We start from the raw sequence: 23,772 nt of genomic DNA, 5'->3' as shown, positions 1-23,772 counted from the left end.
TCAAGTCAAGGTAGTGAACAAATCCTAGGGAACTATTCATCTCATTCTAAGATGGACATGTAGGGCTGGATTCAGTTGACTTGTAGTGCTATTTGAGACACTTTACAGTGTCCTAGACAACACAGGACCCACGGTACACCATCTCGGAGTAGCAGCTGGAAGCCGAGAGGAAGGGTAATGGAGGGATGGTAATTAAATGTAAGTGCCTGAAGCAGAATGCCATCCTTATTGGGTTACAGTGAACACAGTTTGCATTCTGAGCTTAAGACACAGGTCTTAATTTGCACTACCGGATGCCTTACAGAGTCATAAATATTGGAAAAGGAAAGTGAGTTTCAGTCAGTCATGAAAATCTTGTGAATAGTAAAATAATTCCAGATTTAGGTGCATGTTGTCTGTCATTCATTGCAAAAGCAATACCCTGGGAGAGGTTGCAGTGTCATTTCACTCATTTTTGTTTCTATGCCCTCACAGATTTCTGGCTCTTTGAATCAAGTGACCAAACAGGTAATCTTTCAGAGTATTTCCTGTTTTCTCATGGCACCTTTCCACCTCCCCAAACAAGAATTTAGTTTCTTCCTCACTCTCTGTTTCCTGAATCCATGATCTCAACCCCATGCTCATTATTTTGACCCCGCTATCTTCCCTGACCTCTCTCTCATCTTTTAAAACTTGACTGAGCACCTTTTCTTACCCACAATATCCTATAGATACCCTATGCAGACAACTGATACCAGTCCTCAATCCATGACCTCAATGGCAGCAGCACCTGGACATCATAAGACAGATCCAATTCCAACACCACAATAGCTCCAGGCCCTTTTTGTGATCTGTCCCTCAAATAAGGCTAGTTCTCATGCATTTTCAGTGGCATAATCATTCTTTTTTTTTTTGAAGTACATAAGCTGGAAACCAACCATGGCCGAGGTCAAACTCTAAGGACGATTGATTTTAGGTGGTATTGGTGGTTTGGTGGTATTGGTGGATTAAGGTGGATTGATTTTAGGTGAGGAATTTGAGGAACGTTTTATCTTTTGCCTCTTTTTGAACTCCTCCTGAAATGGATAAAAGCACAGCTTTTCAAGTTCTCTGATTGAAAAACATACCAAGAATGAGATTCACAAATATCTGGTTATTGTAGTCTCAAGAAGCTCACCCCCACATACTGTGTCTTTAAGTCCCTTCTTGTCCTTCACAATCACTGTAGTTTTAGAGTGCTAACCTCAACCTTGAACCCAACAGGAAGAACTGGCCACATCTTGAATCCCCTGTGTATCAACAGACACAAGAAGTAACACCTCAGAAACTTCTCTTCACTTGCATTCTTCTTTTTGCTTTCTTTTTGCTTCTTTTCCTCTACTAGATTTGCCCTTTTAACAGCTTATAGGAAAGCGAATGTTTCATATCTATTTTTCCAGCTTCTGTAATCCTCTAACACTTTCCTTAAAAAAAAAACAAACAAACCAAAATTGGAGAAGAAGCTTCACCAATGAAAGAACTACTCTAATTAATACTGATATGGTCACCTTTTACTCAGCTATCAAGTACCAACATTTCTGGAAGATGTACGGAAAAAGTATAGACAAGACTAAGATGCTCCAGGAGCATCTTGGCCATGCAGCTCCCAGCCCAGCCAACTGAATCACAGCAGGAACTTCTCTCTGGGGTGGTTTTGTTGTTCTTCTTCATGTTGGTTTATGCCCTCTATTTTTTTATTATTATTATTATTATTATTATTATTATTATTATTATTATTATTATTATAGGTTTATATGGATGTATTAAAGGATATAGGTGTGAAAACAGTGGCTTCAAAAACAGGTTGTAGGACATGTCCCTGTTTCATAAGCTATTTTTCATTTTTATAGACAGTCACCGTATCTCCTTTCTCACCTTAAACTGACAGTGTTGCTAACACTGCCCTATTCAGGCACTTATTTATTTGCTGCTGGTGTAGGTTTTTAAAACTGCAGATGTGTTAGGCTTACATCTGTTCCCAAGTCTGGGTCATTTTGGCTAAATGGGTTTGAAGATGACATGAGTAGTTCAGGCAGTATTTCCAAGGGGATGAGTCAAACAAACTAGGAGAAGAATTGTAGCATGTAACTGAGACCAGATGGATGTTATAATATTCTGCTGCCACAATTATTTTAAACTCTATCCACAGTTTAAAATGCAGGTGAGGAAAGAGGAGTACACTTTCAGGGAAAGCTCCTGAAAATTGTTTCTTCCAAGAAGTTGTGGCTCTACAACACACCAAATTTGATCCTGGGTATTGTGGCTGTGTAAAAGATCAGTGGTCTTAGTATGAAGAAATTTAGATTCATTTTCTTATTGTTCTGATGAAGATTAGCAAGAGTTTGAGAATATAATTTCTAATAACATTTCTGAAAAGCAGTGTAATGTGAAGACCACTCCATGCTCCTAGAAACAACATGGACCCACTTTCATGTTGCCCAAATTCTACCAGAATCTGATGTTTCCTCTTCAAAGCACCTTCAGAAGCTTTGAGCACATCTTCCTAGGTATAGAGGCTTGTGTGATGAAAACCTAAATCTTTGTGATTTTCATAGAATCACAGGATGGTTTGGGTTGGAAGGGACCTTAAGGATCATCTAGTTCCAACCCCCCCACCACAGGCAGGGACACCTTACCCTAAAACGAGGTTGCCCAAAGCCCTGTCCAACCTGGCCTTGAACCCTTCCAGGGAGGGGGCAGCCACAGCTTCTCTGGGCAGCCTGAGCCAGTGTCTCACCACCCTCACAGTAAAAAATTTCTTCCTTACAGCTAATATAAATCTACCCTATCTCAGCTTAAAGCCCTTACCTCTTTTCCTATCCCTACGCCCCTGATCAAGAGTCCCTCCCCATCCTTCCTGTAGCCCCTTTAAGTACTGGAGGGCCACTATGTCTCCCTGCAGCCTTTTCTTATCTGGGCTGAACACCCCCAATTCTCTCAGCCTGTCCTCACAGGGGGGTGCTCCAGAGCCCTGATCATCTTCGTGGCCTCCTCTGGACTCACTCCAGCAGGTCTATGTCCTTCTGATCTTGGTGCCTCCAGAGCTGGACCCAGCACTGCAAGGGGGGTCTCACCAGAGTGGAGTAGAGGGGGAGGATCCTTTCCCTTAACCTGCTGGCCACACTTGATGCAGCCCAGGAAATGGTTGACCTTCTGGGTTCTGAGTGCACAGTGTTGTCTCATAGTCAGTTTTTCATCCACAAGTACCCCCAAGTCCTACTCCACAGTGCTGCTCGCAATCTGCCCGTTGCCCAGCCTGTATTTGCTCTTGGGATTGACTCGACCCATGTGTAGGACCTTGCACTTGGCCTTGTTGAACCTCATGTGATTTGCACAGGTCTCCCTCTCCAGCCTGTCCAGGTGTCTCTGCATGGCACATCCCTTCCCTCCAGCGTGTCACCGCACTACACAGACTGGTGTTGCTGGCAACAGATTACTATTTCATTTTTGGGGCCCTCTTCTCTCCAGAGCTCTATCAAGCAGATCCCTGATGAGGCCAAAATCTGCTCTCCTGAAATCTAGGGTATTGTATTTGCTAATATCTCACTAATAATAATAATAGCTATCTTCTAGATATTAAAAGATGATGATATTTCCTTTCTGTCCTCTGGCCAGTGATTCAGTTTCCCAAAGACAGACGCCTGGCACTATTTCAAATGTCTTAGCAAACCTGCCTGGCCTCCACCTCCCTCACATCACCTTGTTCTTTGCAAATGATGACATGAGGCATCTCCAGTTTTCCTAGGCGGCCATGTTTTGCCAGCTGAATCAAGATTCCCTTTTCTAGATAAAGCAAATCCACAGTAATGTTGCTTTCTAGATCTTCCTTTGTCCTTCTCTTGATTTTCATCTCCTTTTATATGCAATGCCCTATAAACAAGGATCCAGCTGAGTATATTAACATAATTGTCACCTGAGGCTTACAGACAGAAATCCCATCAAAACAGCCCAGAAGGGAATGTGCTCTTTTTGTTTCAGGATTACACAGTTCACCCTCATCCTAGTAAAATTTCAACTGCAGTGGTTTATTTCTCACACTTCTATCTAGCAAGTTATTTCTCTGTTATATGGATTTGATTTTGTTCTCAGAAGTGTAGCACCTTATACCTGGTTTTATTAGTATAGAAACAGCCCATGAATTGGTATTCAAACAATTTCTTCAAATTTTTTGCGCAACTTTCCACTCTGGTCTCCCCAGGGCTCATAACTTCTGCATTTCTCTTCCCGCCAGTTAAACCAGAATTTACAATTCCATCATTCAGATCAACACTGAATAGGATAACTAGGCTCAGGCTTAGCACAAAGTTATTTGATAGAGTCCACCCAGTATGGCAGAAAATATCTCATGCTGGTCCATTGACACATGTTGATCAACTGCTGAAAATTCAAGCCTGGCCAATGTAGAACAAAAGGAACAGAGAGACATGAAATAAATTGCCTAAAAGTAGACAACAGAGCCTCCTGATGGAGCGAAGTATCTAAACCAGAACAAGCTGGAAATCAAGGTTCAACTTTAATACTGCATCAGCTGTCATTTCTTAATTTTTTTATGACTCACTGCTGTGCTGTTGCTGAGAGGAAATTACCCGAAACAGGATTTGCAAAGAATAAAGCAGTACTTAAAGGAAACTCCAGAACAACTAACTGGGCATCCTTCTAAGCAAAGTCTATTCAACTGCTCATTTCTTTCAAGTACAGGCAGACAAAATGATAATAAATATTAATCAAATATAACTAATTTGTACCCATCATGATTTATGATTGCAAAGCTTATCAAACACACACCCCCAAATACACTGGGCTGCCCTTTTCTGGTGTGTTTTTCCTCCCTTCTACTCTGTGCTGAACCATAAATGCTGTTCTGAGATACATTATGTTGTTGGCAGTAAGTGCTGCCGGTGTTATTATAGAAGAGTAATATTTTGAAATTGAGAAGATCTATTAGATCAGCAAGTCCATTTTCCCTCCATGGAAAAGATAATAGTCTCCCAAGAGGGATATATCTTGTATTAAAATAAGGCTACCTACTGATTGCAGCAAACACTGCCCCTTGATGACGTTGATGTGTGTTACAGTTTGCTTTACGCCATCGAAGTCCTGCTGTATTGACTCCTGAAAACATTTTCTCACCGGCTATGGGTGTTTAACCTCTGTTATACAGACTGCAGGCAGCCCAGCAGGAAAATTAACCCAGATCACAGCCGTCTCCTCCTGCCACCCTTTCCTGGGGTAAATCATGAACAGGCTGCAAAAGCAGTCTGCTTGAAGACACTGAATTTTTTTTAGGTTCATTGCGTTAAACTCTTGCCCATATTTTACTATATACGCCAAATGTGATGGAACTGGGAACGCATAGTCCTGCAGAACACCTGAATTGATGTTCCTACCAGGATGAATTTCTCACACTTATGCAGCCAGTCTACAGCTTTGAGAAAGTATCAGCGCAACTTCTGGGGTTGCAGTGGAGTTGTGGGAAACTCATTAGTCTGAACAGCACAGGCTGAGATAGTTCCTCCCCTGGGTTCAGGCAACCCTTCAGCACAAACCTCTCCCAGTCTGGAGATAAAACCTAGTGTGGGAACTGCACTGATTGCACCTGTGAGCCAGCAGAAGTCAGACAACACTCCTAGTGCCCTTTGGTTAGGAAACTCCCTGAAAGATTGGATATGTGAGTTTAACGGTCTCAGCCTTATAGGTTAAACCTTGGAGTCTCCCATCTGGGTGAAATTAGGAGGAACAGCAGGGAGAAAGTATAACACAATGACTTCTGTGTAAATCCTGGGCCATGAGCAGGAGTTATTTGCAACGTGCATTCACTTCTGCTGTGAAATGGCCCTCGGGGACTCGGTTGTCAAAATGCAGATATAGATTAGTTACCAGATGGGGAGTGAAAGTAGCTGTTCTGTAATACTCCCCATTCTGCACAATAAACACAAGATAATTCAGAAATGGCTCTGAAGTTCATTTGAAGAGGATCACAGAGCAAACTAACAACTGCAGTCACTTCCAGATTTTGTTATTCTGCCAGGATGGCAGGAGTTGGCCGGTGAAAGTTGGTTTAAATATGAATTACAGTCATATAATATTATATGATATCAATTTTTTCCAGAACTGGAAAAAGGAAATTTTACTTCTGTTTTCACGTGCCTTGTGCTAGAAATAGGTGCCAAAAGCTACTGCTGATAGAGCTAACGGACAAATTAAGTCCCCTTTTAATAGAACTAATCTCCAAAAGTAGGTGATACAGTACGTCTCAGAACAGACACGAGATTAAAGGTGACACGCTGGAAAGGAAAAAAAAAAAAAAAAAAAAAAAAGAGGATAAGTCCAGAAATCAGTCTAGTAGTGGTGTTTGACAATTATTAGTGATCAGTCAGTACAAAGCAACAGGAAGGCTATTATTTTCCTCGGTGGCATCTAGATAAGGCAGCTTACAATGAATTCTAGATTTCATTGCCTTCATTTGCTGATCATTCCACATTCACCCTTTCAAGGGAGTTAGAGTCCTTCATCATATCTGTGCATGTTACTGGCTCTTTGAAGATAATCTGTCAGTTTTCTACATTCTCTGCTTAAATTATCATAACTCACAGGGGCTTCCTTAAATCTTATAACTTTTTGTCACTATCAATTGTCTGCTCTGATTTTTTTCTTATCACTCTAGCACCAAGAAATGATGGGAAATATTATCAGTCTGTCTTCAGGGAAAGGAAATAACTGTCAGCCTGCCCTATATTCTAGAGAGCTCCTCCACACCCCAGAAACAACCCATTTGCTGGCAGTTTGGCAAGCCTTTTTCCTTTAGCTAAAAGAAAAAAATAATCGAAAAGATCAATAGGAAGTGTAAACTGAATTAATTTTACTGAATTGGAATTACTTTCTTGTGTCACTGCAGGCAAGGACTGACTACAGACTCATACAAGGGTTTAATTCAAGCTGTGGACACAGTTGTTTTATTTGGAGTAGTCGTCTTTGGATATTTGGGGTGGCAGAAGAGGATTAAGAGAAATCTCAGATTTTGAGTGATTTTGTACACTGAAGAAGCCATTAGGCAAGAGATATCCACTGGCATGAGGCAGTAAACACACAAGCACTTCTCACATTTCTATATGCAGAAGGTGTAGGGGGAATTCCCATTGAGTACATCAATTTTCAAGCCCATTGAGACCATGGGCCTCAAGGAACCTGAGATCAAGATTCTGAGACTATGAGCATGACAGTTAATAAAGTTAGAAATTATTATTATTAGTCATTATTTAAATTAAAAAACAAACAAACAAACAAACAAAACCAACAACAACCAAAAAAAAAACCCAAAACCCCAAACATTTTTCAACTAATAAGAAATTCAGTGGAAAACCGAGTTTTAAGAGGACTGAAAACATCGGCCTGTGTAGTTAAAATCAGGGTATAGCTGCAACTGGAAAAGAATGCATGGGTATAGGATCCAAATAAATTTCTATCAAATAAAATTTGTGCAGAAAGGAGACTAAGAACTCGGACACACCTACACAAGTCATTTTGCATCAAATACAATGCTGTGCATTGATACAAAATGAGTTTTTCCTTATTCCGAAAAAAATCTTGTTTTCTTCATTTCTTTTCTCTTTTATGTCTGCCTTATCCAACCACTAACCTGAGCACCCTCTTCTATTTTCAGACATCTTATTTAGTGACAACTATGAACTGAAAGGCAAAGCCTCTGTGGGTGCTATTTAAACACAGTAGACATCCACTAAAGATTGAATAATGTAGGGAGAAAGCATATAAAAAACAAGCAGCATCCTATAGAGAAGTGATGTTCTGCATCCTTGTACTTTCTTCAAAGTCTTTTATTACCTGGTTCTTTAATTTTATGCTGAGCACAGGATTTCATTCTTTAGAAGTAATTTACCAAAACAGCTAATGTTACTAATTGTTTCATTGACCATCACAGAATCAGTCCTTTCACTGAAGCAGGAACTCAGTATTATCACCAATGATAACAGTATTCTTCATTGTTCCTTAGCATTTTATTGGGTCCTGCAGGTTTACAAATATTCTTTAACTTTCCTGTATTTATTGCCTGCAAAACCTCTGCAGAAATATTCTCCTTAAAGAACAAAAACGAAAGATGCAACATTAGCAGAGGTTAAAGGAAATATTCAGCTGACTGACTAATGGAAGGAAAAATCAATTATATGGACATCTCTTCAAAATCCAAAGCGCTTTATGCTTTTTTTATTTATTTATTTTTGTCCTTGGGGATGTTTTATCTGATGTAACATTGCTATTAAACTACCTCAGCTCAACTGAAAATAGTATTGACTAGCATATTGTAAACTCTTCTGAGCTAGCACCGCATTTCTATTTATGTTCAAGCAACTTAATTGTTATTAGGGCCCCTGGATAGTGCTTTTAGATAAATAAAAGTGCACCATCAAGACAGTAGGCAATTTGAACAATAGGTTCTGAGTATGGCAGGAAATAATGGTAAATCTCTGTAACTTGTAATGTTTTCCTATGAAAGTGGGGATGTAAAATAGGAATAAGCTCAGTGGAGGTGCGGGACAACTGCAGTGAGAAACTTTTGTTTTCTCTCGGTGTTTTATATTGCTGCCCGGCAACTCAGCTTCTGAACTTTGTTCTTGTAAATTCAAAATCAGTAGAAAACTCATAATGGACACCACTAGAATAAAGAAAAGGTCATTTTAGTGTCAAAATTCCTTTGTGATATTTCTCCGGAGTGTTTTCCCTCTTTTTTTTTTTTTTTTTTTTTTAATATATTTAATCAGTTTATTCCATTGAGTTCCCAAAATTTTTCAGAGCCAGTCTAAATTTTCTGACTTTTTTTTTTTGTTGTTGCCTGAAAAATGCTGAGTTGTCAGAATCACCACAATCGTCCACACAAGCCTTCTTCAAAAGGAATGGTATTTAGGCAAAAAGCTGAAACAGAGTTTTTCAGTCTCATCAAAATGAAACATTTGATTTTTTCCTTAACATTGGATTTTTGCTTAACTCAATCACCAATTATAATATCAATTTTTAAAAAATACATGTAATACAGAAAGGAAATGACATTCCTGGGGCTTTTCAGTTGGAATGTTTTGTACAGTCTGGAACACTAGATTTCAAGGAAGAAATCTACTGGAGGTATTCACGTGAAAAAGAACAAAATTAATAATCTAGAAATCCGGACATATGAGGAAGGACTGAAGAAACTGAATGTATTTAGGTTGGTGCCTTCAGATATGTAAAAAGATTGCTGAAAGGGGGAAAGAGTTTAGAGAGCTTTCTGTTTTGAATTTTAATGGATACTCCATCATAGACACCACAAAAAGTACAAAGTTTACTATAATGGAAGAGGGATTCAAATTAAATGTGAAGGAAGCAAGATTAAAAAGGCTAATAAAGCATTGAAATAGATTACTCGGAAAGGTGTGGAAACTCAATTGTAGGTGGCCTTAAAAATTTGATCAGAAAAACAGAATGTGAGAAAAAACAGATTATACTAAGCTTGCATTAGAAATAAGGAATAATGACTTGTCCTAGGCCTGTTTTTGATCCATTTTCTATGATTTTTTGTAATATTTGCTTCTTATTACATTCATATAAAACAGTGACCATTTATCACAAGCCACTGCAGTTCTTTTGATTTTGTTTAAAATATCAGAATTTCCTCTGTAACAGAAGGTTCAATTTTGAACCGCTTCTAATGGTGCTGTTAGGGATCTAAAGACAGAAAGAAGGGTCAAAAGGTTATATGCAGCTAAATAAACGGAGGTTTCCCAAGGAGACTTTCTTGCCAGCAAGAGAATTAAAAGTCACTGCACGAAAGTTTTTAGCAACTCTTTTTATTAATTAATAATAAAGAGAATATTTATCCCATGCAAAGATGGTTAAAAGGTCATGCAATAACACTACCGGGAAAAATAATTTTATGTATTTATAAATATATCACATTTCATCTCAAAAGAAATCTCTCTGCAATGGTAACAATTAGCAAAAGCTTTGACTGAATTCCAAACTTTGTTAGTTGCCTTAGATCAGTGTATCATCCCTGGGACTTCACAGAGAATTACCGGGGGAATAAAAATGGGAAGTTGAGAATGTTCAGAAACAATTACATCGATTGTTCTCCGGAGCCTGAACATCCATTTATGCAACAAATAAAGTTAACGCCAATTGCTCCGCAAAACAGACGTTCCAAATTTGGAGTCTGTCCAAAGCTCGGCTGTCTGCTCTGCTGCAAAGTGATCCAGTCATCCGCTTGGATACAACTTCACACATCAACGCTGATGTTTCATCTTCCTCTTGATCCCTTGGTTTCCACTGGGGCCTGGTACTTCAGAAGATCGGGAAGCAAGTATTACGCGCTGAACAAACACAGAATGAATATTATTGATAGCTCTTCATAGTATGTCACACTGCCTTTAGAGTAGACAGAAAGTGACAAGGAGAGATAAAAATGGCAATATTCCTCCTATTACCCACAGTAGGGTTTGGGCTCAGTGATAGCCAAAACAGGGAGTAACGTGTGCAGAGACAATATAAATAAGAATGTACACATAGACCTTAAATTATCACTGTATCCCTACAATCGACTTTTTTTTTGTTTGTTTTAAGGGGAATCTTACCTTTCAAAATTTTCTAAGTAGAACTGAAGCAGTGAAATTAGACTAATTGTCAATCACTATTCATATTATAGTAGAAAAGAGTGACCCTTGTCAAGCAGGAGACCCAATGAGACAGGAGTTCTTCAGGCAGAGAACAGAAGATTCGCAGTGCCCTCAAACATGTAGTAATGCTGGTATTATATGATATATGCTTTATAAACATGTGGGACAATTTTATTTCGCTATTTGCATTAAAGTGGCAGACAATCCCTTAATTTTGCTATACACATCTGGAAATCAGAAAAAAAAAAAAAAAACAAACAACCCATCATCTATTTTATATTTTATGTATCACATACACATTGAAATTCACAATTATGACTAATTTATATGCAGGTTTTATTGTAAATGTATTTAAAAGACTTTTTGTCTCTTCATGCCCAGGAAAATGTTTTACTTATCTACTATAAAGTTAACAGAGGCAAAAGTGCAGCATTCCTAGTAAGCTCATTGTACGGAAAAACTGCTTCCTTGTATTACTTTTACCAGGACTCATTAATGAATTCTCATAACACTCCTGTAGTTATTAGCATCTGTTAAACATTAGGACACATAGACAGATGAATCCTCTGTGACTTTCTTTTGTGTATTTGTTTTTCCTGAAAGACACTTGAGAGTTATCAAGCTTCTTTAATACTTGGACACTAAAGGTTCTGTCCAGATTTTTCCCTTAATGCTGCCACTCTGAGAAAGGTATTTTCTTTGAAATATAGACCAAATGATACTAAAAATAATGAAAAAAATATTTCTAAGTGTAAAATTCTCAACATTGTTCCAATACTCCCTCTTCTCTTTGTCTGAACTCCCCCCTCATTACATCAAGGTTATCTTCAGTTTGCCTGCATAAAAGATTAGATTTTTTAAAATTTATTTATTACTAGCTCTTTTGTTCTTTATTCCAGAGGCACGGCCCTTCTGTTTCTCATCTTTCGCAGGAACAGATCTCACTTAGGCTACCACTGCCCAAGTATGCCAAGCGGATAAACTTCTTTGAGATTCTTCTGACTAAACATGGAAGTCTGCACCCTTATCTGAGTTGAGTATTTGGGTTTCTTTTACAGTCAAGGGGGAAAAAAATATTTCTGGAATATTATTTATCTCATCATAAAAAAACCCCAAAAACACATTCAATGTGAGTAGGTGAATTGGGCCCTAAAATACCTATTTCTCCCCTTTGATTCTGTAGTGATTCTAGTTTACCAGCTAAGGTGGGAATGTCAATCACACCCTTTAGTCTTCACAAAGAGTTCCAAAAACCTGATGCTTACTTTAGCTAGCTATAGACCTATACAAAATTAGATGAGGAAAAACATAACAAAAAACCACTTAAATCTTTTCTTCCAGGCTCATATTATTTTTAAAATTTCATCAAGAATCTTATTGATCTACTGCACATGGTTATTCTTTCTAATTATGAAGATGAGCTGAAGTCATATTCTTCCCTCCATAGACATTTTCCTTCTTCCTGAGATGGTCGAGAAATTAGACAAAAAGATTCTTTTGTCATTCATCTCTTTCCTTATCTCTGAGCATCAAGCTCTGCTCTTCTTGATTAATCATAAACATTGATTACTTTAATCTTTTTTTAGGGCATTTTCAAAGGAAAGGGATGGTAGAAAACAGATGTAGTTATGTATTAAAAATTAGATATATTTCCAGATTTTTGCTCTTCAGAAGAGAGAGGGATTCAGGTGATTTTGATCCTCAGTGTAATCCTGTCCATAGATAACTCTATCAGATTCAATCTTTTTTTCTCCTCTCTCTGACCATGATGAAGTAATAGCAGAAGATATCCAGAAAGCATCGGGTTACATACTGTTCCAAAAATGAAACTGAAATTCCTAAACTCTGTATAAGGTTATCACACACTTACTGAATGCAGTTTGGTAGCACAAGAGAGTTAAAGCTAGAAACAAAACTGAGTTCCTGCTGTGAAACTCATACAGCTTTTTTTTTTTTTTTTTTTTTTTTTTTTTTTTTTTTTTTTTTATTTTTATTTATACCATACCTCTAAACTTCCAAGACCTTCCTGTTGAGAAAAATAAGTACTCACAGAGACAGACACAACACAGGTCTTTTAAAGGACACCTTAACTTCTGTTGGTTTATACTACAATATTTCCAAGTGAAGGTAACCCAATGTAATCCTACTGTTTTGCATGGAAACCATATATCCCTTACCGGTGCTTTAATGGCGTGTGGCTGGGGGTGTTTGTGGCTATTTTGATCGGCAGAGGCTTGCATTTAGTTTAAAGATTCAGATATGGTTTTAGATTTCCACTGAGACAATATGAGGAGAAGTAAAGCAACTGTGCTCCGCAAAGCTGCAGACAGGTTTTTAGACTATCTGTTGCTGAATTCCAACAAACAGACTTTTTCTGCAGTTACAAAACTCCTAACATTTCTAAATTCACATTTTTATCTTTCCCACCACCTGAGAATGCCATCTGCTGTTTATCTCAAATATATCCAACATTTTATATCGTATTTCTTTAGGATATTCTCAAATTCCACTTTGGTTGGACTTTGGTTTTAATTTTGTTTTATGTTTGGCTTATTTATTTAGTGCTCAAATTGTGCATAGTGCAAGGCACACATGGGTTTTGCTGTACTTTTCCCTTCTGTTGTAATCTGTCAAGCAGTGTGTTTTAGAACAAAAAAGACAGTTCTTTCTTTGAGCTGCTGGTCACAATTCTTATTAGCACCCATCAAGTGACAGCTCATAAGGATTTAGCTACACTTGCAATTCTTACTCTTAACCTATGATACAGCCAGTGCACAACCAAAGATCAAGTTACCCAGAACAGTTAATATATATTTTCTGCAGAATACACTGACTTGACTAGCAGAATACATTGGGATGAATTTTCCTAGGAGATGGACACTTTTTGACAACAGGTGAGGTTTTTAGTTGTTTGGTTTTGGGTGGGTTTTTTGGGGGGTTTTTTGTTTGTTTGTTTGTTTTTCCCCAAATTTTCAGATAAATGTGTTCCATTCAAAAGAATTCTTTCGAGGAAGTCTTTCCAACGTCCATGTGGAAATCCAGTCAGAGTGGACACTGATTACAACACAGTTGAAATCAGAGTAAAATGTTGATGAATGCTTATGCCCCTAAAGTATCTTGATGTGGACCCATTCTCAATCTATTCTTTTAGTGAGAACTCAATTTAATTTTTAAAGAATTGTGATATTCACCTAACCTGCTGTCTAAGGTACCTGTCTTTTATGATAACACAAATCTTTGACACTGCCTCTCCTATGACTTAAAAGGAATCTTGGAACACTTTCTTGATAAAACAGGTAAATTTTAGATGGTTAGACTTAAAAAAAAAAAAAAAAAAAAGTTAAATTAACTAGTGCCTGGGGAGCCAGCCACTAGTGGTGTGCTCCTAAGGTCAATATTAGAGCCAATACTGTTTAACTTCTTCATTTATGACCTAGATGATGGAGGAGAATTCATCCTCAGCCATCTTGCAGAAGATACCAAGCCGGGAGGAGTGGTTGACAGACCAGATGACTGTATTACTTTTAAAGGAACCTTGATAGGCTGCAAGAATGGGCCAACAGGAAATTTATGAAGTTCAGGAATGGGAAATGTAAAGTGCAGCACATGCGGAGGAACAATCCCATACATCAGTACATGCTAGGGGCTCTTACTATTGTGTGGAAATGCCTCATTTTCCTTAATCCATATCAAAGTAAAGAAGATGGAGGCAGAGGCTTTTCAGTGGTGCCCAGAGACAGGCTATGAGGTAATGGGCACAAACTAGAATACACGAAAATCCACTCAAATATAAAAAAACCCACCTGTTTTTTATTGATCAAACACTGGAAAAGAATGCCCAGAGAGGTTGTAGAGTTTTTGTCCTTGGAGATAATGAAAACTGGACTGGACATCACTCTGAACAGCCTGTTATAACCATGCTCAAGCAGAGGAGGTTGTACTCAGTGATCTCCAGAGGCCCTTTCCAAACTCAGTGATGCTGTAAAGATGACATAGCTTCTTGATATTTGTAACCCGGGTGTTGCAAACCTTAATTAAAAGCCTACTCTCTCCCTCTCTTTCTAAAAAGACTAAAGATATAAATTTCTGATGCAGCAGAAAAATCCCAGAGGCTGCAATCTCAGCCTCCTCTCAAATCAGAAGTTTTATTTTGCAAACAACCTCAGTCTGGGCTTCTCACTCAGAAGTACTACTTGGAGCCCACTGTTTTACTGGCTAGAGAATGTTGATCTTACTGGCCAGTGAATCCTGAGAATGGACCTAGGGCTTCATTCAGAAGCCCAGACACAGGTATCTACTGCAGTTTGGGATGATCCAGTGTCGCCTAGATAGCCATACAGGGCTGGGAGATGGAGAGTCTTGAATTGCTGGCTTAGCAGGTAAAAGTTAGAAGATACTCTATGCTTCTGCAAAGGCAGATCAGGCTCCTGGTGCTTTCTTTTGAGAAGCAACTGGTATGAAAGGCAGTGTGCTACTAATTGACACCTACAGCAGTACTGCTTAAAAATGCTGATGCCTTGTAAAATGTATTGAACAACATAAACATCTTAGTTGACTTTGTTATAATCCTGAATTTCTTATGTAATTGTGTGCAGTGTGCAAAAAAATGTGAGTTTGAGCTTTTACTTAGATCAGGATGAACTAGTGAAGAAAATCTTGGTTTAATTCCTGTAGAGATGGCTTCTTTGATAAAGCATTTTTTGTTTCAGTTCAGTGGAGAGAGACTTCAGCCAACATCTAAAATGGTGCATTTCTGAAAATCTTGCTTTAAAAACATGCAGAATCAAGGAGAACACCAAGATTTCAGGTTTGGAGCAGGAAGGATTAACAAGTGCCTAGAACATAAACCTAGAAATTAGAGGACCCAGGTTTAGCTTCCTTCTCTGTCACAGATGTTTTATGTTAGCCTAGATAAGTCATTTTGCCTTTCTGTGCCTCTTGCTCCCAGTTGTCAAATAATTCTCCCTTCTTTACCTCTGTGGGATATCATAAAGCATGTGAAGTGTCCAGATTTTATAGTATTATTTGCCATAAATGTATCTTAGGCTGTCAATTTTATGCTGGTGAGGGTACATTTTGTTAGAGAATCCAACAGTTATTTTGTCATTATACTTCATAACAGAGCAGAGTCAGCTCACAATTTTGCAGAAATACGGATTTGGGTTTTGTGGACTTTTGTTTTGTTTCGTGTGTTTGTTTTATCACAGGGATGAGGGTGGGACAGGGCTGAGTAACTTCTGGCAAAATTAGGAGAGGATGAGGGGAAGAACCTGGGTGGGAGGTGAAACAATCAGTCAGGGTGTGCTGCCTGCTGCTACCAAGGTGTTGGAAGGAATGAAGGCAACGACTTCAGTTTCTGGCAGACATCATCCTAATAGCCCTGCTGTCTGTTGCTCAACACAGCTATTTTGATATTTCTAAGCCCATCTTTGTAATAAGGGCAGCATTATGCTCAGGCACTTGAGGGTCAATTTAATTTTCTAAGCAAAGGCATCCTCAGGTTATCTGAGACATTCACCCCAACCTGACATACATGACACAAGACCTGTAAGAGACCTGTTGTCTCCTTGGAGAGGCAGCTGAAGATCAGCTACCTTGAAGTGTCTTGAATAACCCAGGGTACTAGCGATTAGATTATCGCATCAGAGCCTTGTTCTCATGTTTCTAGTATTTATCTGAAATAAATTCAAAATACACCTGTAGAGCAAGTATTATATATGTCCACTATTGTTATCTGCTCTTAATTATGAAGTGTAATCTTGCATGTAATCTTGTTCTTTTTTTTTTTTTTTTTTTTTTTTTTTTAGTCTTATTTTTGGCCTTGGTCTGTTCTTCTGCACGACAATTAACGTTATGCAGAACTATCAGAAATCTTGGTGTTTACAGGACATTATATGTCTTAGGTAGACAATTATCTAACTGAAACTAGGAGCCTAAACTCCTTTGTAATCTTGTTCCTTGTTACTCCAGTATTATGAAGGGCACAGAACAAGAAGAATTTATGAAAGAAAAAAATATCTCTGTCAATCTAGTAATGCACCAGCCAAAACGAATAAACAAACAAAAAGTCCAATTTCAAACAATCTCCAGTGGAGATTTCTAGCCTAATTTGCTCATGAAAATGCATAAGTGTTTTTTCCCTAATTGGTAGTTTGGGGTGAAGTATGGACTTTTTTTCTTCTCTGATCGCCTCGGACATTGTTAGAATAATGTTTCAATTGATAGTCTGGCACTTCACTCCCACTTTTTTCCTCATACTACAATTTCAGAGTCAGTTAAGTCATCTGATGATGCTGTTTAATTCTTTTATAAATAACAGGTTTTCAGAATGTGAGAAATGTTGTTAAGAAATTATAGCCCAACAGAACAATTTGGGCATTACTTTGGGTGACACACACGCATCTTTTATTTCAAAATTATTATTGTTGCATTTTCATATAATCTTTCATTAAATTGAGAAGTTAGCTTCAGAAGAAGTACGGTAAATATAACCTAGTTCTGTACAAACTGATTTAGTATCAGCAGTGTGTAACCCTATATAGTTATGTTTTAACTCCTCTAGTTTTTTTCCCAGATTAATAAAAAAACAAACGTACACAAAAGAAATTGAATTAGTTTTCAAGCAGAAAAATATTTGTATGACAAAATCACTTTTTTTTTTTTTTTCCGAATATCAAAGTTAACTCACTTTGTGCTAAGAGCTCAGTATAAATATCTTAAAACATCTAAGTTGCATTGAACAACTAACATCTACCCATAAGATGACAGATAATTTCCCTCCTTTCACCCCAAAGACACATTATCCCACTGATGACTCTTACAAGGTTTCTTATATCTTGTATGAATTACCTTGGTGATATTTTTCTATGATAGAAAAATTACTGACCTAATAGTAAAACTGCAATGCACGCATAATGAATAACATCAATTTTTCATTCATTCTTTAGAAACTCTGAGAACACTATGGGATAAGTGATTATCTCACCTGCAAACTATTGTGCATTTTCTCTGAAAATTCATCATCTAGTCTTCTCATCTTGGTCTCCGTCACTGTATTTAGCAGTTTGAGATATACAGTAGGCTGAAACTGAACATGTCTTGCCCTAGTTTTGCATATCTACACTGTTTCTTGTGGGACTCATAATTAGGAGAGGAAGGAACTTATATTTATGCCACAAATTGTACCAAATGTCATTCTGACATCCTAGACATCTAAGACATCACATATATGGCTGGTATATATGACATCAGACCCATGGGAGAGCAGTGGCCTTCTGGACCAGTGACAGGACACCACATGGGTTTCCCTAAGACATCTCAGAAGGAACCAGGTGCCCTCATGACAGTAACTGAATCACTTCCAGGTAATGATTCTTCTGATCTACTTTAGATATCTATACCGAGGTGAAATAAATCTCATCTTAGATCTTTATCAAGAATTAAAGAAAGATAGAGTAATTAACTTCCTACTGACATTGAAAGTAACTGTGGGTTTCAGTCTACAGATATCTACAGGTAGGTATATAAATTAGGTTTTCACAAGTGATTAATGTGTCTAAATTCTCTTTATGAGAATTTGACTATCTTTAGTCAATGAAAGTCTGAGGCCAAATTCAGTTCCCTCAGAAGTATCTAGTTCTGTTCCAGACCATCAAAGATTTCCCACAAGTCCATACATGATTGGCGGGTAGGACATGGGACCCAAAAATAATCTGCAGTTTCTGAACCAGCAGATGGAGGCCAGATAGGAGATTACAGAGTACCTAATATGACACTGGACACCTATATACAGACAACTGAATTCTGTCTTCTGCCACCTGGCTCAATTCAGCTACTCAAGCATAGGTATCCAGAGACTACTTTAAGCTCCCTGTATCTGTGCAGAAGGGTGCGGGTTTGCTATTTGTTCTGTGTTATAACTGCTACATTTTATGTACATCTTACAAGTACTGTTGTATCTCACATGGTATTAGACATTCAAGGATGCTCTACTGAACCAAAACCAAGAATCCTGATTACCATAACTGACAGCAGCTTGAGATCAGGGGCCATTTGCCCTTGCTGTAGATTTTGGGGGACTGTAGAAGAAATATGTTTCTCTCATGTTTCCATAATAGCAGAAATTATAAAGAGACAAACAGATGCACCACTGTATCTGCTTTAAGTGTCAGCAGAAGCCTGGTTTCCCCCCAAAGATCTTGACAGGCCTAGGTCTGATAGAAGGCAATTTGGACTTGTTGGATGTGGTCTGAGACATTGGGAGGCTACACCTGATTTAGCATCTAGGGATTTCAATTGCTCTTCCTTTTCCACAGCAAAGGTCAGCAAAACTTAAAGTATCAAAGGACATAGAAAAGAGTTTTCTAGAATTAGGATCTCAAAAGACAGCATATGTCATAAAATAATTCACTGGAGGCCATTGGGTCCAACTTCCTGCTCAAAGCAGCCCATCAGCCTGCAGAAGCCTACATGGACAAGAGATAGGTGGAAAGGGCTAGTGGACTGAAGTTTAATTATTTTCACACCTTTCTGGGGTGCTTTAAATGGACAGATCCTGATAGATAAACTGTAGTTAATCTCATTGTCTTATTTCATCTCAATTATTTTCTTTCTTCACTGTAAAATGAAGCTCTTCCAAGCCTGAATGAACTCCCTTTGCTATCTTACTGCTATCAATAGGTGGTAACCATTCTCTATAAAGACTTTTTTATATAAGAGTACATATTTTGATTGACAGTGAAGTCTTTTTAGACGGACATGTTTAGAAGCAGCAGGTTCTTCATTCCCTGCATGAGAATTCACTAGAGGAGCAGAAAGAATTAGGAATATCGTTTGTTACTATTTAGTCTTCTGTAATCTTCACATTTAGGTACAAAAGCTTTCCATTTATTCAGCAAAACATAATGCAAAAGTAAGCTAAAGACTTTTTATATACAAAGGGATAAAAGTTCAGTCACAGACTGTCAGCTGGGGCAAATGCAACTCCTTGTCTCAGTTTCTCCATACCAATTCCCATCAGGACTTTCCAAGTTCAGTCGTAGTCCCCAGCACTGACATCTCCGAGTGAGCATAATCTATACTGAAATTAATTTTCAAAAGGTAGAATGTTTATTGGTATTTTTAAAGAGATTTTTTTTCTAGTGACGAATGTGTTGAGTTTTTGTTTGTTTTATGTTTTTTTTTCAAACTGACCACTTCACATGACTCTATTTGTTGTTATGAAACAATAATATTGTTATGAAACAATAATTGAAACATATTATAGATTTTTATATATATATATAATTATAAGTAACAGGTTTTAGCCGAAAAGCAGAAGTTTTTGATCTGTGGCCAGAAAAATGTTATGTGTTGCATTTTGTAATGAAAAATCAAAAAAAGAGACTTATTTTGAGAAAACAAAAACAAAAACAAAAACAAACAAACAAAAAAAACCCACCACCATTTTCTGACCACGTCTATTTAAAGCAGCTGTTTTTCTTCTTTGAAATCTACATGGAAATTCTCAGATGTAAAGTGCAAAGGTTGTTTTTATTCATAAGAAATTTCGGGAGACAAATGGCTTCTTTGCATTTCACCAATGCAAAGCAGACCAAATCCACATACTTGGAAACATAGCACTATCTGCAGTGACTAGGTGCAAAACTATCTGAAACTGCTCATTTCTTTTTCTGGCTTAGCAAAGCCTCTGATCATCCTGTAACTATAGCAACATAACCACAAGCTGCTCAATTTTAGACACTTTTGTGCATTGTCTCTTTTTTTTCCAGAATATAAAAAGATAATGGGATACAGGCACTCGGCTTTGTTTGCCTTGTTAAGCTATATTTAAATAATAAGTGATAAACAGAATGAATTAAAAATCCTTCTGTCTCTAAGTGCTTTTAATGTTAATTTTATTTACCTGAAAACTTACGAGGAGGCGATGCATTTTCCTGAGTGTAGGCACACTTGAGATGCCCTAGGGGTACCCACCTGGTACCCAGCTGCCACAGTAAAAGGGTATATATTTGGGAACATGTGGATCCCTTAGGTGCATCTACACACCTATGTCTAGGTGACTGAATTACACCAAAGGCTGACCATTTATTTTTCAAAAGATCCTTGATTCCTGTCAACAAGATGACTGAAGATTTCCTTAATGTTAAACTTCCTAGTAATGGCAAGATACAGCTTCTTGGATCATACTGGACAGGACTATAGCAGGCTCCATAAAACCCAATAAGTTGCCTTTCCCCCCTAAAGTTTCTTCTTATGGAGTCTTCTTGAAATACAGCAAACCGAAAAAAAAAAAAAAAAAAAAAAAAAAATTGGGCTGGAATTTAGGGATTTGCCTGTCAGATAGAGGTTTAATTCAGCTGCCTATACAAAGGTTTCTTATGCAGTTTAAGAAAACAATATTTTCCAAGATGGAGTGATGCAGTTTTCCTGTCGGTCTTGTTTCATGTTTGCCAGTCCCAAAAGCAACCTGCGGTTCTGCAGGGATATATCAGCTACCATGTGTTCATGTTCATAATGAAGATTCAAGCTATGTAATGAAGATCTAATCAAAAGAGTGAGGAGCCTACATCTAGACACTTATAAATATAACTCTCAGCCTGGCTTGATGCAGTGTATAAAACTGAAAACTATAACGAGAACTATTTGAGGCACCTTGGGGTACCTGAGATATTGACATAGAGATGACAAATAAAACAGGTTATGCAAGAAATGTTGGTCTTCTGCAGTAACACCTGGAGGAAAAGCAGAATATCCTAGGACATTTCAAATGTCATAACCGATTTGGAAATGGAGTCAAGAAGTGGACCTTTGTGTGGGCAGCTACAGACCAGAGAGACTCCATTTATTCTTTTAATCATGTCAAAGAGATGCAAGTAGCGTACAGGATAGAATGTGTGAAAAATGTCTGCTATTAATACCACTGTTAAAAAAGCAAAGTGAAACACTTAACAAACATCACACAGTTCATCATATTTCTAGTACTAACAAGAGAAATGGAACATTTTAGGTGTGTCAAGTCAAAATCTCTGGTGTTATAAGTGTCGAGCTCACAGACAAGCCCAGTAAAAGATCTCTGTCTTTCCGGTTATAGAAACATGAGCTACATTATCTGACCCTTCAAGATCCAAAGAGTAAATCAGGACAAGTACAGCATGGCCATTCACAGTCCCTTTCTGGACTTTCTCTGTGATCATCAGAAAGAAATACAAAAGCTCAGGGAGCAATTCACCACAGCTAGTCTAGATTTTTCAGAATAGATAAAATTAGATGTTAGCAAGGTTTATTTCTCTCCATATTAAAAAAGGACAGAGCGATTAGAGCAGAGCAGATGCCTACCCTGAGCAAGCTGGACCGCTCCTAAAGAAACCATATTTCAGCACGTTTCCATATTGACCCCCAAAAGTCTAAAAGGGTAATACATGTCTGCAATTAAATTTATCTTATGTAACTATTCTATTTAAAAAAAAAAAAAAAAAAAAAAATCCAAATTCAAACCAGTATGTCTTCTGCTTTTTGTCATCATTCTGATAAAGAGAAAAGTATAGGAAATGTCTCAGAGCAAACCTGGTCAAGTTTTGCTTGGTGAGATAGTGTTTTTATCTCAAGTGAGGTCCATGGCATTATTCTTGTGGAAAACTGCAAAAGCAATTTATTTGCTTTTTGTTAAACTTTTCAATTTTTGAATCAAATCATCCAGATGAAGTGCATGAAAAGTAGAAAAGCTCCCACCTGCATTTTTCTTTTTTCATATTTCTAGATAAGTTTCTACTCATACACACACACATACAAAGAAAACTTTTTTTCAACACCTTCAAGTCCTTAATTTGCAAATAATAACACATTATCTTAACCTTATTTCCTGTCTGTGAATATAAAAGATTGTTCAGATGAATGAAGCAAGAACAAAACTGTTTGCAAATACAGGATATAACCACACAAGTGTGCCTTTCAATCAAAGGTTTTATCTTTTTTTTTTTTTTTTTCCCCCCCTTCCTGTACTGCTTAAGTAAATTACTAATATCTAAACAGAGAGGGGAGGAAAACCACCTGGGTTCCAAATCTCCTGAAATCAAAGAAAGAATTATATTATTTAAGTGACTTAACAACATATCTAAACCTGTAAGGAGTGAATAATCATAAACAATGGTTAAATAATAGTATTTCAGTCACCCAGGGGCAAAATATATTAGCACTGTATCGTATTGTATATACAATCACAAAATTGAATCCTTGCTCGAAGAACATTATCAGAAGAATTTAAAGTCAGCATTTCTAATAAGTAATATAATCAGATAAATAGATATGAGAATTTGCAGTCAAATTCCTTACTTTTTATCACTTATCTTTGTGTTATTACAATATTTATTAAAAAGCATAAACATAGCTTTGCTTTCCCTCTTTGTCATAGATCTCCCAAATCATGTTAACCCGATTGCTAGCTATCAGAAGAGTTACTTACCTACCTACATTCTCCCTACCAGTTCCCACCTCCTCAGCTGACCTCTCAGAATTCAGTTCTGCTTTCCTCAAAGACAGACAGATGAAAATACTAACTAGAAGTGTTTCCTTAGGGCAGACAATTCTTACAAAAAAATTTCTCAGAATTCCACCTGGTTTTATTTCCTTCCTATATGTCCTCTGTCATGAGAATGAGAAGCTGCACATCCACCCCCAGACCATAATATCTTATTCCAGAACACACTCACTCTTTTTTCTGAAGGACCCCAATCCTCATATTAGCTCATACTCTGATGGATAAAACCCTCATGCCCGTATGAGCAGTGTTAAGTCACCCTCACACTTTGGATATTCAGCCTACTCCCAGTCAAGGTTCTTAACTGGTGAACTAGAGTAGCAGGAAAGTCAGAAGAATTGGACACTATCTTGTTCAAATAATGGTGTTGAGCAATAAGGAATGTAACATTTAGGGTGTGGGAAGAAGATAGGTCAAAAAATTGATTTGCTCACAAGATATTATAGATATATCTTGTCTATTTGAATTCACTAGGAAGCCAGGGATATCATGGGGTAGAAAGCCAGGATAAGAAGAACCTTGCACAAGCTTAACTAATTAGCTTCCTTGCTTAAAGGGGAT

At 37.6% G+C, this 23,772-nt stretch overlaps 1 long non-coding RNA gene across 1 annotated transcript; it reads left to right on the top strand.

Annotated features, from left to right (window-relative positions):
* Positions 1-1,793: 1,793 nt before the first annotated feature.
* On the top strand, positions 1,794-23,385 carry LOC113491450. Its single transcript, XR_003400405.1, has 3 exons — positions 1,794-2,283; positions 4,067-4,069; positions 23,280-23,385. It is a non-coding gene; the product is annotated as an uncharacterized LOC113491450 (long non-coding RNA).
* Positions 23,386-23,772: the final 387 nt, after the last annotated feature.

This window comes from Athene cunicularia (genome assembly GCF_003259725.1).
Source record: "Athene cunicularia isolate RWA chromosome 1 unlocalized genomic scaffold, athCun1 chr1_part2, whole genome shotgun sequence".
Classification (NCBI taxonomy): Eukaryota; Metazoa; Chordata; class Aves; order Strigiformes; family Strigidae; genus Athene; species Athene cunicularia.
Note: the sequence above shows the minus strand (reverse complement) of the source record. Positions and strands in the feature narration are given on the sequence as shown.